At 42.9% G+C, this 15,666-nt stretch overlaps 1 pseudogene; it reads left to right on the top strand.

The window, feature by feature from the left end:
• Window positions 1–12,721: 12,721 nt before the first annotated feature.
• LOC132232584 (ferritin, heavy subunit-like) lies at window positions 12,722–13,245 on the top strand (annotated as a pseudogene).
• The last annotated feature ends 2,421 nt before the right edge of the window (window positions 13,246–15,666 follow it).

Raw genomic sequence — 15,666 nt, 5'->3', positions numbered from 1 at the left:
TCAGGTTTTATAAACTGGTCATCAGCATAGCCCCCACCTGCCCTGTCCATTCTCACTGCTCCTGATCTTATCCAATGGACTTCAGCAGAAGTTAATCAGTCATAGCGAACGTGAGAACATATTTACTGCACACCAGGCACTGTGCTAAGCATATTAACAATCATCACTGAAATTGATGTTGAACTTGACACGTGTCAGATTTCGCTTCACGTGCTTTCTATATGAATTCACTGCAATCTCATAGTAACCTTATGTGATCATCTACATTTTACATGTGAGGAAACAGGCTCAGAGAAGATGAGTAAATTTCCTGAGGTCCTTGAGGTTGTGAGTGGCAGAGTAAGGCTTCCAACCCAGAGACAGAAGTCACAAATATAGGCAATTACATAAGCTCATATACTTCCCAGGGATGTGAATGCACTATATGGAGACATCTGGTAAACCAGCGGGCTGTCCCTAAGCTTTCTGTGTGTGGAAGTGTGGTTAGTGGCTTCCGGTGGACACAAGGAAACTACTTTTATTTTCTAAGTGGAACTGAATTAAAATATTATTTTATTTCCACGAAGAAGAATAAAATGCTCCGAGTTCTGGTCAATATTGAAGATTAGAATTAATTCTACCAAATAGATGCCATTTCCGGTTCAATCACAGTTTTCACTTTGTGGCCGGGAAGGACACTGATGTTGACCAAGTACTGCCCTGGGGATGGATATAGATTTTTATTTGAATCTCAGAGCAGCCCTATAAATAAAGTGAATATTTACATTGTTCTTCTGAGAAACCCGAGTCTCAGATTAGGTAATGTTCCCAGGGCCACTCAGCCACCCAGAGGCAGAGCTGGGATTTGGAGCCCGGTATTAGGGTTGCCAAAGGCCCATTAAATGGGGTTCCTTTCTAATAAGACTGTCCTAATATTCCAGAAACCCATTTCCTATAACTGTGTGAGCATCAGGCAAGGAAGGAACAGAATAAGGCTGCAAGCTGGACCCAGAGTGTTTGTACAAATGGTCATTGGCCATCAACTCTGTGCCACCTGCTAGGGCAAATGCTACGGATACAGAGTTGAAAAACAGAAGCAGTCCTTGTCATGGAGTCTAGTACAAGGACTGTTGTTAAACACAGAATGGGTTATATCATTTCAGAGTGTGAAAACTGCTATTAAAATAAAGCAAAAGGAAGGGTTTAATTTAGCTGGAGGGGGCTGGTGTTTAACCAGGAAAGTCTGCTTTAAAGATATGGTATTAATTTAGCCCTGAAAGATGAGGCAGCATTTGCAGATGAAGAGTGAGTGAAAGTACATTCTTGGCAGCAGTGATAGTATGTGCAAAGGTCCTGAGGCAGAGATGAGCTTGGCACTTTGAGGAACAGAAAGGTCAGTGTAGCAGTATTAGTGTGAGAGGGCCTAGGCCAGAGAATAATGTTTGAGAGGTGATCTTGGAGTCCAGCCAGGAAAATGACCCAGGAGGTCCTAGCTTAGGCTAATCCGAGCACCTGCATCAGGACAACCAATAAATCAGGACCTCTGGAAGTCACAGGGGAGGACTAGGAAGAAAGGTGAATTGCTGTCACAGAACAGAGCCACGCAGGTGATCTGGTTGGAGGGGTTGGCCTTAGTGAGCTAGCCAGCATCCTCCTGTCCCCATACAAGCCCTTTCCTCATCCCTAATTGTCTCTGTGACATCCCGGATTCTGGAACTTCATGGTCTCCCTGTCTCTTAACTGGCTTCATTTATTCATGTCCACCTTCCAAAACATATCTGAGTACATCACTACCCAGCTTACAGGATAAAATTAAAAGTCCTGAGGTGAAAACACAAGATCCTTGGTGGTTTGGGGTCCGCCCACCTCTTGCTGTGTGACTCTCTCCAACTCCCCCAAACCACAGAATTCAAACTCCACCTTGTTCCGTGGGATTCCATACAGCCTCGCCTCACACTCACCGATAGCTGACAAGATTATGTCAACAATCTTTCCTGGCTCTAAGAATCCCAGAATGTAACACAAACTATTTTTTTGGTAACAGACTCCACAGATGGGCATTTCCCCCCAGTGCCTCCCTCTAAACCAAGCATGAGTTCAGCCAATGACAAGGCTGTGTCGGCCTCACCTTTATTAGATCTGTTTGCCTTCACTTATGGAGACGCACCCTTAAAACTGTGGCTTTAGAATACAAGAAGGGTGGGGGGAGTAGCAGGAATCTCTGGAAGGATTTTTGAGCTGTGAATGCAAGGTCACGAAGAGGCTGTGAAATTAATTGGAAGAGAGGCATGTTGTTTGAATGACTGGTGTTGCTTAGGTGTTCTCTCTGCTCAGGTGAGTACTGGAGACATCTGCTCTGCCCAAAGGACCCAGAAGTTCCGCCAAGAAAAGAAAAAAACGAGCTCTCTGAGGAAGCTTTTGTCCAGTCTGTTCAGCTATAATAATACAATCTAATGCCCCCAAAGTTTACAGACCCACCATGACATTCAATACTCCACTTTGAGGATGCCTTGTTAATCTATGCTTTTCATAATCAATGGAGCTGAACACCTCTTTGAAGGATGAATGGAAATAACAGGCATTTTAAAGCAATTAATTGAGTTAATAGAAATGCCCATAGAAATGAAAGCAAAATCAATTATGTTAATACCCGGTCACTCATGGCCATTTTCCTGGAGATGATGTCAAACGCTATTTACCAGAATGTTGGTGAGTAGGGGGAACATTCAGTGTAACTAATACTGAACCTGATGCAAGCAATGTTATGCCCAGGTAACTCCGATTTATTAATATCCTTGAGCACGTGGCACCTCCGGGAACGTCACCAAGTTCAATGATACTGTGAGGCTTCAGAAATATCCAAGACTGAGTAGGCTAGATGTTAGGAATAATGAGCTTTTTGAGCTGTGTCTGCTCTTCATGGGGTTCTGTGTCCTCCGCAGAGGGGCTGTGAGCTGCCTTCCCTTCTCCCACCTGCTTCCCTGTGTTTCTCCTGTCTCTTCAGTTGGATGCAAAGTGTGAGATAACTTGCCTCCAATGCAGACGTCAGAGGCTAGAGTTGGCTCCAAGCAATATTGGTGACATTGCTTTTGGATTCTCTGTGGCATTTTGATGTGGTGGTTGCTGGCTCAATCCCCGCTCCTCACTGAGATTTGAAGCGGCAAGGCTGTTGTAAAAATAACCACTGGCGTACTAACCACACATCCTATCTGCATAACAGGCGTCAGGGGTTTTATTTCATTTGAGATTTGCCCAAGAGAGGAGAGGGTTGCGAATAAGCCAATGCACCTGCCGGGTCATGACACAGACCTCTTGATTGTCCAGCCCAGGAGCAGTGAGATGCTGTAGAACAAAATGGGTTTTAGAGCCAGTCAGAACTGGGTTCTAATTCCAGGCTTGCTGACCCACAAACACCATGGGGAGGTTAGCTCCTTATCCACTGGGATCGGGGGTGCGTAGGTTTATGGATGCCAAGTGGAGGGCACTCAAGGAAGCTGTCCACCTTAATCTCCAACCACGGGGACACAGCCTATTTCCACTGTCCCTTCCTGAGATCTTTTCCCTCAGCAGCCCAGTGGAGGGATAGAGTCCAGAAACCCTCAGAGGGGACCTCCATGAGGGCAGGGCCCACTCTGTATCCTCAGAATTGCTATTGCATAAAGAAATGATTAAAAGGACTGGGATCTAGGATCAGGCCAAGATTGTGCTGGTACTTGTGGGAGGACATAAAAAAAATTGTTTGAGCTGTTTCAGTCCTAATTAAGACTGTGCTTAATTGAAATTCACAGCCTCCCAAACACATCTCGCCACCTCTTCTTCCCTCTGCTGGTTCCTGCAGATGCCCGCATGGCTTTTGTTCTGGACAGCTCTGTGTCTGGTGGAAGTGGGCACAGCTCCGCCTCCCTCTGCCTTTCACCTGGATGGTTGCTTCGGTCCTCGCCGCAGCTCATTACCTCCCCGAGGTGCTCAGTGAAGCAGAGCTGACCTCCTAGGAGTTCATTAGTCAGATGCCCACATAGAATGTAGACTTTGATTTCTGGGGCCTCCGTGACCTTTCTGCGCTGCGGACCAGAAGTTTCTCTGTTGAAGTCATTTGACAACAGCACGTTTAAGACATAAAACAACAACCTGTCATGTCTTGGATGCCTCCCTGTAGGATGCCTGCGTGCCACACTTGACCTTGACAGGGTGCCACCCACTAGTATTGAGGGACCAGGTGAGAAACAACCCTTCCACTTGTTTCTGGCTTGCTCTGAGGCGGCTGTTGACAGCCAGGCTCAGTACATGACTCAGGGCCCTCCCGCTGAGATGCCTTGGAGAAAATTTTGCGTGGCTTTGTTTGTGTTTCTCCAAAGTGTCTGCAGTGGGAACGTGCAGCGCAGTGCAATGGGAAGGGCAGGTCTGGGAGAGCTCAGACCTGGGCAGGAGTTTCATCCTTCCCACCTTTGAGCTCAGTAAGCTTGGACCTCTCTTTTATCCTCAGATGTGGAGGGTAATACTTCGTACTTAGCTTGCTAATACTAAGACTTAGCTTGCAGGTTTGTTGTGAGGATTAGGTGAGATTATATATGTGGAGGCCTGGTACTGCATTGTACTCAATAAATGCTCATTGCCATGTTGTTTGTTTCTATGTATAGACATGCAATTCTTATAACTAATCGTCTTTGCTTCTTCTAGTCAGATGCCGGCAGGTTGCAGAAGCAGATTTGTGGCCACCCTCCGGCAGGCATGGATTTTGTGTAACAAATATTGCTCCTGGTTCTCCCTCACGTCATTGTTTATTTGGTTGGGGCTTTTTTATAGTTGCATCTTCTTAATTAATCAGTTATGATTTATTATTGCAGAAATACTCCATATATCTTTCATATCTGCCTCAAATCCTATTTAGAAGAGCTAGGATAGAAAGGTTCTCGTACAAAAGGGAAGAAAAAAAAAACACCTTTGCAGCCTCTGGCATTTCAATTTTCAGTGGTCAATTTGTTAAATATTGGAAGAAAAAAAAATCAATATGGAGGCTACGAAGAAAATGATTAATGCCCACTCTTTAGAAATGGAAAGTATCTTTGAAAAGTAACTCTGTCAGGTATGTGGTTTGCACATGTTTTCTCCCATCCCACGGGTTGCCTTTTCACTGTATTGGATGTCTTCTGTGATGTGCAGAAGCTTGTTAGTTTGATGTAGTGCCACTTGTCTGTTTTTGCTTTTGTTGCTGGTGCTTTTTTAACAGCCCAATTAAAAAGTGGTAAAAGGACTTGAACGGACATTTCTCCAAAGGGGACCTATGAATGGCCAGCAGGTGTATGAGAAGATGCTCGATGTCACTAGTCAACAGGGACATGCAAATCAAAACCTCAAAGACATATGACCTTACACTTGTTAAGATGGTTATGATAGCCCAACCGGCATGGCTCAGTGATGGAGCTTAGACCTATTGACCAGGAGGTCACGATTTGATTCCCAGTTTGATTCCCAGTCAGGACACATGCCCTGGTTGTGGGCTTGATCCCCAGTGAGGGGCATGCAGGAGGCAGCCAATCAGTGATTCTCTCTCATCATGGATGTTTTTATCTCTCTCTCTCTCTCTCTTCCTTTCTCTCTGAAATCAATAAAATTCTGTTGTTGTTGTTTTTTTTAAAAAAGATGGTTATTGTATACTTTTTAAAGTCAACAAGTATTGGTGAAGATGTGGAAAAATTGGAACCCTCGTATTCCATTGGATCCAAAAATGGTGTAGCCAATATGGAAAACAATATGGAGTTTCCTCAAAAAAAAAAAAATTAAAAATAGGACTAGCAAATTATCTAGCAATCTCACTTCTGGGTAATTATTCAAAAGAATTGAAATCAGGATCTCAAAGAGATATATGCACTCGACAACCTAAATGTCCATTGATGAATGAATGGATAAAGAAAATGTGATATCTAATATAATAATAGAGGAATATGCAAATTAGCCAGGACACTGTAATGTCACGACCAATCTACAAGTGGCAGAGAGCTACAGCAGGGCGGGTCAGCGGCCAGAAAGCTACAGGAGGGTGGGGCAGCGAGATCTGAGCAGTGGAGGGCTACCAGCGGCGGTGGGTGGAGTGGCCAGCTGAGGCAAGTGGCAGCGACTTACTCGTGCACAGATTCGTGTGCAGGGCTACTAGTATACATATAACGGAGAGTTATTGTACCATAAAATGAAGGAAATCTTGCAATGTGACAACATGGATGAATGATGAGGACTAAGTGTATTAAGCTAATCACAGAAGGACTAATACTGCAAGATGCCACTTATATGAGACACCTACATAGTAACTCCGAGAAGGAGGGAGGAGAGTGGTGGTTGCCAGGGCCTGGGGGGAGGGGGCAGTCAGGAGTTCCTCATGAATGGATATAAACTCTGTCAGGCAAGATGAGTAAATTCTAGAAATCTGCTCTACAACACAGCACTTATAGATAACAAAACTGCTGAACACTTGAAATTCTGTTAAGAGGGTTGATCTCATTAAGTGTTCTTACCACAATACATTTTAAAAGGAAGATTATTTGCTTTTTATTTCCTTTCTCCCACTAGGAATGGCTATATGTGTCCCTGTTGTCTCTCTTAAGGGCTCCCTCCCCCCACCTTGGAAACATATTATTTGACACACTTTTTAAGCCAAATGTCAATGTTTTCAAATGAAGCTGTTCGGCTTCAGATCCTACTCACCCATTCCATTCTCTCCCCCCATTTTTTGTGGGCTACATTCCTTTCACATACAAATATTACAGTTATGTCATGGTAGATTTCAAGGACTCTCCCAGTTATCGAGGTCAGTGACAATGTGGGCCAGACCTGGTGACCCTGGGCATGTCATTGAACTCTGAGCTCACTTTTCATTTCACCTGTTCACCTATAAAATGGAGAGGCTAATTTCTTTCCCGTCGGCCATTTGTATTGAAGGCCACACTGTGTTTTAGACCGCCTGGCAGTGCTCAGTAAATGTTATTTTCCTTTCTCTTAGTTTCCAAAGCCTAGATGAGTGGTTCTCAACCTTGGCTGCACATTAGAATCACCTGGGAATCTTTTTAAAATCCTGATTTCTGGGCCTCATCCTCCGGAAATCCTGTTTCTTTGTTATGGGGTGGGGCCACAACATTAGTAACAAAGAAACAGAATCCCCTGGCCTACTAACTCAGGGGTCCTCAAACTTTTTAAACAGGGGGCCAGTTCACTGTCCCTCAGGCCGTTGGAGGGCCGGACTATAGTTTAAAAAAGAACTATGAACAAATTCCTCTGCACACTGCACATATCTTATTTTGAAGTAAAAAAACAAAACAGGAACAAATACAATATTTGTATTTGCATGTGGCCCACGGGCCGTAGTTTGAGGACCCCTGTACTAGATGAACCCAATTTTAGTATTGTACACTGAGGTGATTGGAAACACCTGTTCATCCTTACCTGCTCTCGCCTCATTATTGGGTAAGCGCAGTGGTACATTTCCAACACTAATACTCTGCATCAGTTCCCGTTACACTAAACCAGTTTCTGCTGAAATTGAATGATTATAACTTGTGTTTCAAATCAAAGGTGCATCAGTTTGGTCATCGTTTGGCTGTATAGGTGTCTGCAAAGATGGCCCTTTTAGGATGGAAGTGTGGCCTCAGACCAGGGACCATTCAGCCTAGAAGGTTTTTACTGATGGATGCAGGGAAGTTAATAGCCTTGTACTACCTTGAATCTACAGTGCCAAACTCTTTCATTATAATACTAGAGGCCTGGTGCACAAATTTGTGGCGATCAGCTGGGGGTGGTGGGCGTGGGGAGGACCGCGGTAGGTTGGCTGGCCACAGGAGGTTGGCTGTGGGAGCGCACTGACCACCAGGGGGCAGCTCCTGCATTGAGCGTCTGCTCCCTGGTGGTCAGTGCACATCATAGCGACCAGTCAACCAGTTATTCGGTCGACCGGTCATAATGGTCACTTAGGTTTTTATATATATAGACTAACAGTAGCTAATATAGACTACTTAGCAGGGCACCATGCTAAGTGTATGCACTTTACATGCATGATCTATGTACCCCTTGTATGAGTTTTCTATTGTTACATAACAAATTATAATAATTGAGCAACTTAAAACAACAAACATGTGTTATCTCCCTTCTCCATGGGTTAGGTAGGGTTCCAGGCTGGCTTGATGGTTCCCGTGCTCAGGGTTTCACAGGCTGCCCTTGGGGTGTTGGCTAGACTGCCCTCCTATTTAAAGGCCTGACTGAGGGAACTGGGTTTGAAAATGGCTTTTCCACATCTGCTTCATTTTGGAATGTTGAGACCAAATGTACTTCTCTGCACCTTTATTTCTTGCTCCTCCTTCTGCATAGCTGGAGTATAACTGCCCTCTCTTCCTCTGTATAGTCACTTGACCTTTGCATTCTAAACTTGTTTCTTAATATCTGGCACAGTGTTTCGGACGTGGCAAGCACTCTGATGTTTCAGTCAATTCTCTGTAAAAGTCAAGGACTACTTAGGACTTAAAGACTATAAATTGTTCGATTAAAATTGCTTTGTAAATGACAAACACAGAACTTGTAAGTTTACCTTTAATTGGACCATTTTATTATTTTCACTGTTGTGTTTTAAGATGACAGAAATCTGACAGAAAATTACTCATAACATCCTAATTAGTGTTTATCTAGAGTATCTGGTTTAAATGTGCCTCCAAATTAATTTGTGGTACCTACAACTTTATTCTATTCACACAATTTAAAATGGATGAAGCACCAATGAAAGAGTCTGTCTAAAAATGGCCTGAAGTATAGACATTAAAGTAAATGTTAGCCCTACCCAGTTTGGCTCAGGGGATAGAGCGTTGGCCTGCGAACTGAAGGATCCCAGGTTTGATTCCGGTTGGGGGCACATGCCCGGGTTGTGGGCTCGATCCCCAGTGGGGGACTTGCAGGAGGCAGTCGATCCATGATTCTTTCTCATCATGGATGTGTCTGTCTCTCTCTCCCTCTCCCTGCCTCTCTGAAATCAATAAAAATATATTTTTTAAAAAGGGTAAATGTTAGAAGTAAAATAAGTAAATAAGTAAGTAAATAAATAAATAAATAAATAAATAAATAAATAAATAAAAGCTTGACTGGGGAGACTCCACTTTACATTTCCCCGAGTTGTTTGGCAGAATTTTTTCCCTTGCAGTGGAAGGACTGAGGACCCTGTTTTCTTGCCACTGTCAGCCAGGGACCTTTTAAGGTCCTAAGGCTGCCCTCTGGCTCCTGCCATGGTCCCCTCCTCTCATATCGGGACAGCAGAATCTCCAGCTCCAGTGGCTGAGACGGAGTCCTATATAATGTAATGCAGTCGCAGGAGTAATCATCCCATCTGCTGGATAGAAGCAATGCACAGGTTCCACCTCACTCAGAGGCGGGGATTGTGCAGGGCCACGGATGCCAGGGAGCGGGAATCCTGGGGCCATCTTAGCATTGTGCTTGCCAGACATCTCATCACACACCGCAAGGTGGGAATTTTTATGATAGCCATTGTGCGTGTCAGCGTAGAGGCTTCCGTACTCGCCAGGGTTGCTCAGTCATCTGGCATGCAAGCCTGTGCTCCAGCTTCTAAGTTCTTCAAGCAGTACGTTCTCTGAGGAAGCCAGTTCTTGTATTTTTCTGAAAACTGCCTCCTTTGAGCTCCAGGTGTGGCGCTCCTTTGAGCTCCCAGACTATGATATGAAATTTGAGGAGCATGTGAATGTACGTGATTCATAATCAAAGACTATTTAGAACTGGAAATCATCTTAAACACATTGTCCACATCCCTCATTTTTCTACATGAAAAAATAGAAGATCAAAAAGGAAAGGGATTTGCTTAAAGTCACAGAGAACTAGTAAATGTCAGAGCCAGTACTGGACAGCAGATGTAGTGGACATACCATTTCTTCCTCCCTTCCTTCCTTCATTTTATTTTATTTTATTTTATTTTATTTTATTTTATTTTACTTTATTTTATTTTTCTATCCATCATCCATTGCCCTCTCCATTCATTTGGCAACAAGACCTCAATTTTCCTTTGAATGACACCTCTCTCTGCCTCTCTATCCCTGTGAGTTAGGTTAAGCTGACCTATCCTAGGTCAGGCTTCATCCAGACAGTCCAGGCGTGGCCAATTAGAGAAATGCATCTTCATGACCACAGTGATGCTAGAAAGTGGGCATCTAACCCAAGTTGGCTCAACAAGAGTCATTGAGAATCTGCCCGAAAGCTTTTTTTGAGATTATCGAGAAAGACATGTTATTTTTCTAGAAGGATTGCTAAAGAGCTAGAATGGGAGTCAGGAGCTGCTGGGGACCATCCTTGCCATCATATGTGGACAATCATCTTGGGTAAAAAGCCAACACAGAGGAGCGTGTGTCGTAGAGATTCCTGATGTTGCTGAGTGCCCGGATTGAGCCACACCTGAGCTAACACAATGCTGAGAATCTGAAGAGACATAAGCTAATGACTTTGGAAGCCAATAAATTTTTGTGCCTCTCCTTAACCTAATTTGAGATGGATTCTGACACCACCACCTAAAAGAATCCCAACTACTGCAGTCTCTTGACTTCTATTTCTATGCACTCTCCCTTGCATTTGTGATTTAAAAATTGACAGGGACTTCAGAGCCCCACTATCTTCTCTAAGAAGGCTAAGGCTTCCTGTCCTAACTCCTTAGTCATTTTAGTCACCACTTTCTCTCTGGTCTGAATAGAAGGGGCCTTTCTTTACATCTAATTGAAAGCTATCAACTCACTGAGATATTCCAGTGGGTCAGAAAGATACCTGGGTGAATTCCGTTTTCTCCTATACCTGGCCAATATTTATCAGGCACGTTAGCTCCAAAGGGAGACAACCTATTGGACAGATGTCTTCTAGAGATAGAGTGTGTAGTGATTACAGAATTCCTCTGGGTCTCAGCTGCTAGCTACAGGTCTCTCAATTTCACAAGTAAAAAATGGATTGTTTTTCCTTAAATATGTTACCTGCATTTGACATGAGGAGCCTCAGCTCTGTCTCTTTTCCAAAATGCTTATCTGCAAAATTGGAGTGAAGGGTCAGGATTCTCCCACTGCAGTGTTTTCAAAGGATAAGGCATACACTGAGAGAAGGTGGCCCTTTCCTTCACAAATCACTGTGAACGAACAAAGGCTCAGAAAGCAATGCATTGTCTTCGGTTTTTATTGTTTTTATTGAACAGAATTGCACTGGGACTTGATGATCTAATTCCGGCACTCAAGGGCTGCCGTCAATCAACATCTGAGAAAGGAGAGCATAAGCTCTATGCTTGCAGGTAATAAAATGATGATACGATATCAGCACATGGTACTGATATCAAGACAAATGGGCCCTAAAGCGAACACACACTGGGTTCAAGTCCTGCTTATGCTAATTACCAGCTGTGTGCTCTTAGCAAACTTATTTAATGTAGGTAAGCCCTTGTAAAAGGGATAATACTGATTTCACAAGGTATGTGGGCAAACCTGTAAGGTAAGAAACCATTTTCAAACTTGAATTACTCTGACTTTAGTGAATAAGCCCTTGCCTATTTCTCGTCTGTAAGGATATTGCTGTGGCTCAAAAGCAGCCGGATTGTGCCACTTCTGGGTGAGACAGGGTGAGCGCTCAGCACCCTGCCTCTCCGACTGAATAGAGCTACAAAACCTGGTACAGGTCTGGATCAGCTTTTGAGAACTCTGAGAAGTAAAAAATAACAGGCAGGTTGGAGGAAAGACTAAAATTTGAAGCCCCATAGGACCATCAGTACCTTTAGCATTGTTTCCTCTCAAATCCCCTGCCTGGGCTCAAAGTAGCCCCCAAACCAAGATGTGGGCGCGTGAAGACAGCGAGAGCTCCAGGAAAAGTCTGTTAGCTTGGGCTCTGGGAACAGGAGAGGGGTACCCTGGTCAGAACAGCAGCAGCAGGGCACCTAAAATTCTTGAGCAGGAAACTTTGTTTCTGATTGAAGAAGCTATGGTCTCAAGAAGGTGAGGCAACAACTTGCCATTTTTACCTCTTGACCTCATACATGGGGATGTTCAGGACCAAAATGGGCAGAACCAAGGAATCAAAAGATTTTGGGAAGATCACAGGGCAGAAGATAGAAGCTCGGGAAAATGCCTCTATACTGGTGTTTGAACCAGGGGGCTCACCCCTGAGCTGCACGTGTCATGGATCTGGTTCTTTGCAGAGAAACAGACCACTGGCTCGACCCCAGACTGATCAGCAGGTGGTTCACACAAGGACCAAATCCGGGCAGCACTGCAGAGGCTCTGAAAGTGGAGGAGGTACAGGAACTACAACTTAGAAAAGAGCAGTAGAAACTTGTGGCCTCAACCCAATGGAGTCAATTGTCCACTAAAGCAGGAATATCATCATTCTTGATAAGATTTAACAACATTCAGTCTTGTAAGATAATATGAGAATGCAATCCAAACTTACTCACTGTATGAAGAATCTGGAAAAATTCAACCTGCCTGGGAAAAGGCGATCCAACAGATGCCAACCCCAAGATGAGCAGATGTTGGCGTGATCTGAAAACAGCATTAAAGCATCTATGACAAAAATGCTCCACTAGGCACACACTCTTAAAATGAATGAAAATATATAAAGTTGCAGCAAAGAAACTTTGAGTCCAGACCAGGAACTTTAAAGAGGGACCAAGTGGGCATTTTAGAACTGAAAACGCAGTAACAAACATTTAGAGCACCGTTTATGCCCGGTGTTCTCTAAAGCTGAGATGGCCTCCCAGCACCTGCTCTCCGAAGAGTGCAGGGTTGCTATTAACCACGTGGCATCTTCTGAGCTGCACGTCAGTGACGCTTATTTTTCTACGGCCTGCTATTACAACGAACACACGGGAGCACCTCTTCTTGCTGCATTCTTTCAAGACCAAGCTGAGCTGAAGAGGGAGCATGCAAAGCAATTCGTGCAATATCTAAGGAAACGTGGGGGTAAAATCTGCCTTCTGGTGATTGAGAGGCCTGGCCGAGAAAGCTGGGGAAGTGGCGTACACATGTAGAGTCTGCTCTGGAGCTGGAGAGCAAGTTAACCAAGCTCCTGCTAGACCTCAAGGCGGTGGCTTCTGCCAACAATGAATCTGATCTCTTAGGCTACCTGGGAAAGCACCTGGGTAGATGGGAGAGGAGCACAGGCTGTGTGGCACACCAGCTTGACTATCATAAGGGATTAGAAAAGCAGGCCCAGCAGGAAGACCCATTTAAAAAGCTGCTGGAGTGTCAGGTGAAGAGAGGTAACCTCTGAAGGCTACAAAGCAAGTTTTCTCATTGCAGTCGGTCCCCAAATCAGCTCCTTCCTAATCGTATTCTCCACTTGACAGAAGACTGCTTTCCTTCATTGCTGTACATATACGTTTGTTTTTGCACTATAAAAAAAATGAAAGCTCACTGAAAGGATGCAATAGCTGAACAAAAATAACAAAGAAAAGTCTGAGCATTTGAAGATAGATCAGTAGAAATTTTCCAGTCTGAACAACAGAGAGGCAAGATTTTTAACACTGAACACAGTCTCAGAGACAACACTAACAGGTATGAGAGCCGTGTCTTGAGATCAGTAGAAAGAGTGTAGAGTAGAAACTACTTCGAATAATAATTGCTGAAAACTTTCCCCAAAACCTTCATGCCCAGATATATCATAATCAAACTTCAGAAAATTAAAGACAAAGAAAAATATTGAATGCAACTAAGGCAGGGAAAGTGTGATATTCAGAATATTCATTAACAACAATTTGACTGACTAAAGTTTTCATCAGAAACTATGGAGGCAAAAAATAGCAGGATGATGTTTTTAATGTGGAAGAAAAAAAATGTCCACTCAGAATTTGATATTCAGAGACAGTAATACTTTAAGAATGAAGGTGAAATATAGACATCCTTTTTTTTAACTCTTTACTTTTTCAATTACAGGTCACGGTCAATATTATTTTATGTTAGTACAAGTATACAGCATCAAGGTTAGATGTTTATATAATTTATGAAGTGGTTCCCCTTCTTCCTAGTCCATAAGTCCAGTATTCACCGGGCACCATACAATGTTCATATGAAGGAAGAATAAGAGAATTTGTTGCCAGCAAATCAGCCCCAAAAGAAATGATAAAGGAAATGCTTTGGGCTACGAGAAACCAAAAATGGTTCCAAGGCTCAAATGAAATTGCGAGGGAAATTGCAAAATATCTGGAACTAATGAAAATAAAATATAGCACTAGCAGTTTGTGGAATGGAACCAGTAGTGCTTGGAGGGAAATTTATTAGCATTAAATGTTTACATTTAAAAAAAGAAAGGTCTCTAATCAACCATCTAAACCTCCACTTTAAGAAATCTGAAAATAATGAGCTAAATATCTATCCTGAAGCAAACAGAACAATGTTATTATATTTGTTTTCAACAATGAAGTGATTAAGAGAAAAGTAGCGGTTGATGGACTTGAGACTAGAAAAGGAGTATAGAAAATCAATAAAACCAAAAGATACTGGTTCTTTGATTTTGATAAACCTCCAACAAGACTGAAAAAGAAAAATGTGAGAAGACACAAATTACCAATGTTAGGAATCAATGAGGGGATAATATTACCCCGCAGCTATTAAAAGGTTAATACAGAAACCCTACAAACAACGCCATACAGATAAATGCAAGAATTTATATGAAATGAACCAATTTCTTAAAAAGTACAAACTACCAAACTCAGCAAGATGAGACAGATAACCTGAATGGATTTAGATATACCAAAAAATTTTTATCCATAATACTTTTTTTTAAAAAGCCTTCCAAAAATAATATTTCAACCAACAAAATAACTTGAAAATAAAGAATAAAGTTAGAGAAATGATACTAGCCAGTTTTATAAGACTTACTATACTCACACCTACCACATTGGCTACCATCAATAAATCAACAAACAAGTGCTGGTGAGGATGTGGAGAAAAGGAACCCTAGTACACTGCTGGTGAGAATGCAGCCACTGTGGAAAACAGTATGGAGTTTCCTCAAAAAATTAAAAATGGAACTACCATTTGACCCAGTAATCCCACTTCTGGGAATATATCCTAAGAATCTTGAAACACCAATCAGAAAGAATATCTGCACCCTTATGTTCATAGCAGCACAATTTACAATAGTTAAGATCTGGAAACAGCCCACGTGTCCATCAGCAGATGAGTGGATAAAAAAGTTGTGTACATCTACACAATGGAATACTATGCAGCTGTAAAAAAAAAATGAAAGCATGGATGTACCTAGAAAGTATTATGCTAAGTGAAATAAACCAGCCAGAGAAAGACAAATATCACATGATCTCACTTATTTGTGGAATCTAACGAGCAAAATAAACTGATGAACAAAATAGGTCCAGAAACATGGATGCATGGAACAGACTGACAGATCTCAGAGAAGAGAGGGTTGGGGAGGGGGGGGGGAGCTGGAAGAGATTAACCAAAGAACATATATGTACATATGCATAGCCCAAGGATACAGACAATAGTGTGATGAAGGCCTGGGGTGGGTTGGGGGTTAGGTGAAGGGACGGGGGGGGGGGGGGGGAGAGGGAGGGGGAATGGGAGACATCTTTAATGCTTGCTGTCAACAATTAAAAATAAAAGACTTACTGTAAACCACAGTAATCAGCACATTATGGGATTGACAAAGGGAATGACATGCATAAGTCAATAG

The sequence above is a fragment of the Myotis daubentonii genome, chromosome 4 (assembly GCF_963259705.1).
Source record: "Myotis daubentonii chromosome 4, mMyoDau2.1, whole genome shotgun sequence".
Taxonomy (NCBI): domain Eukaryota; kingdom Metazoa; phylum Chordata; class Mammalia; order Chiroptera; family Vespertilionidae; genus Myotis; species Myotis daubentonii.
The sequence above is the reverse complement of the archived record's forward strand: the minus strand, read 5'-3'. Positions and strand labels throughout refer to the sequence as shown.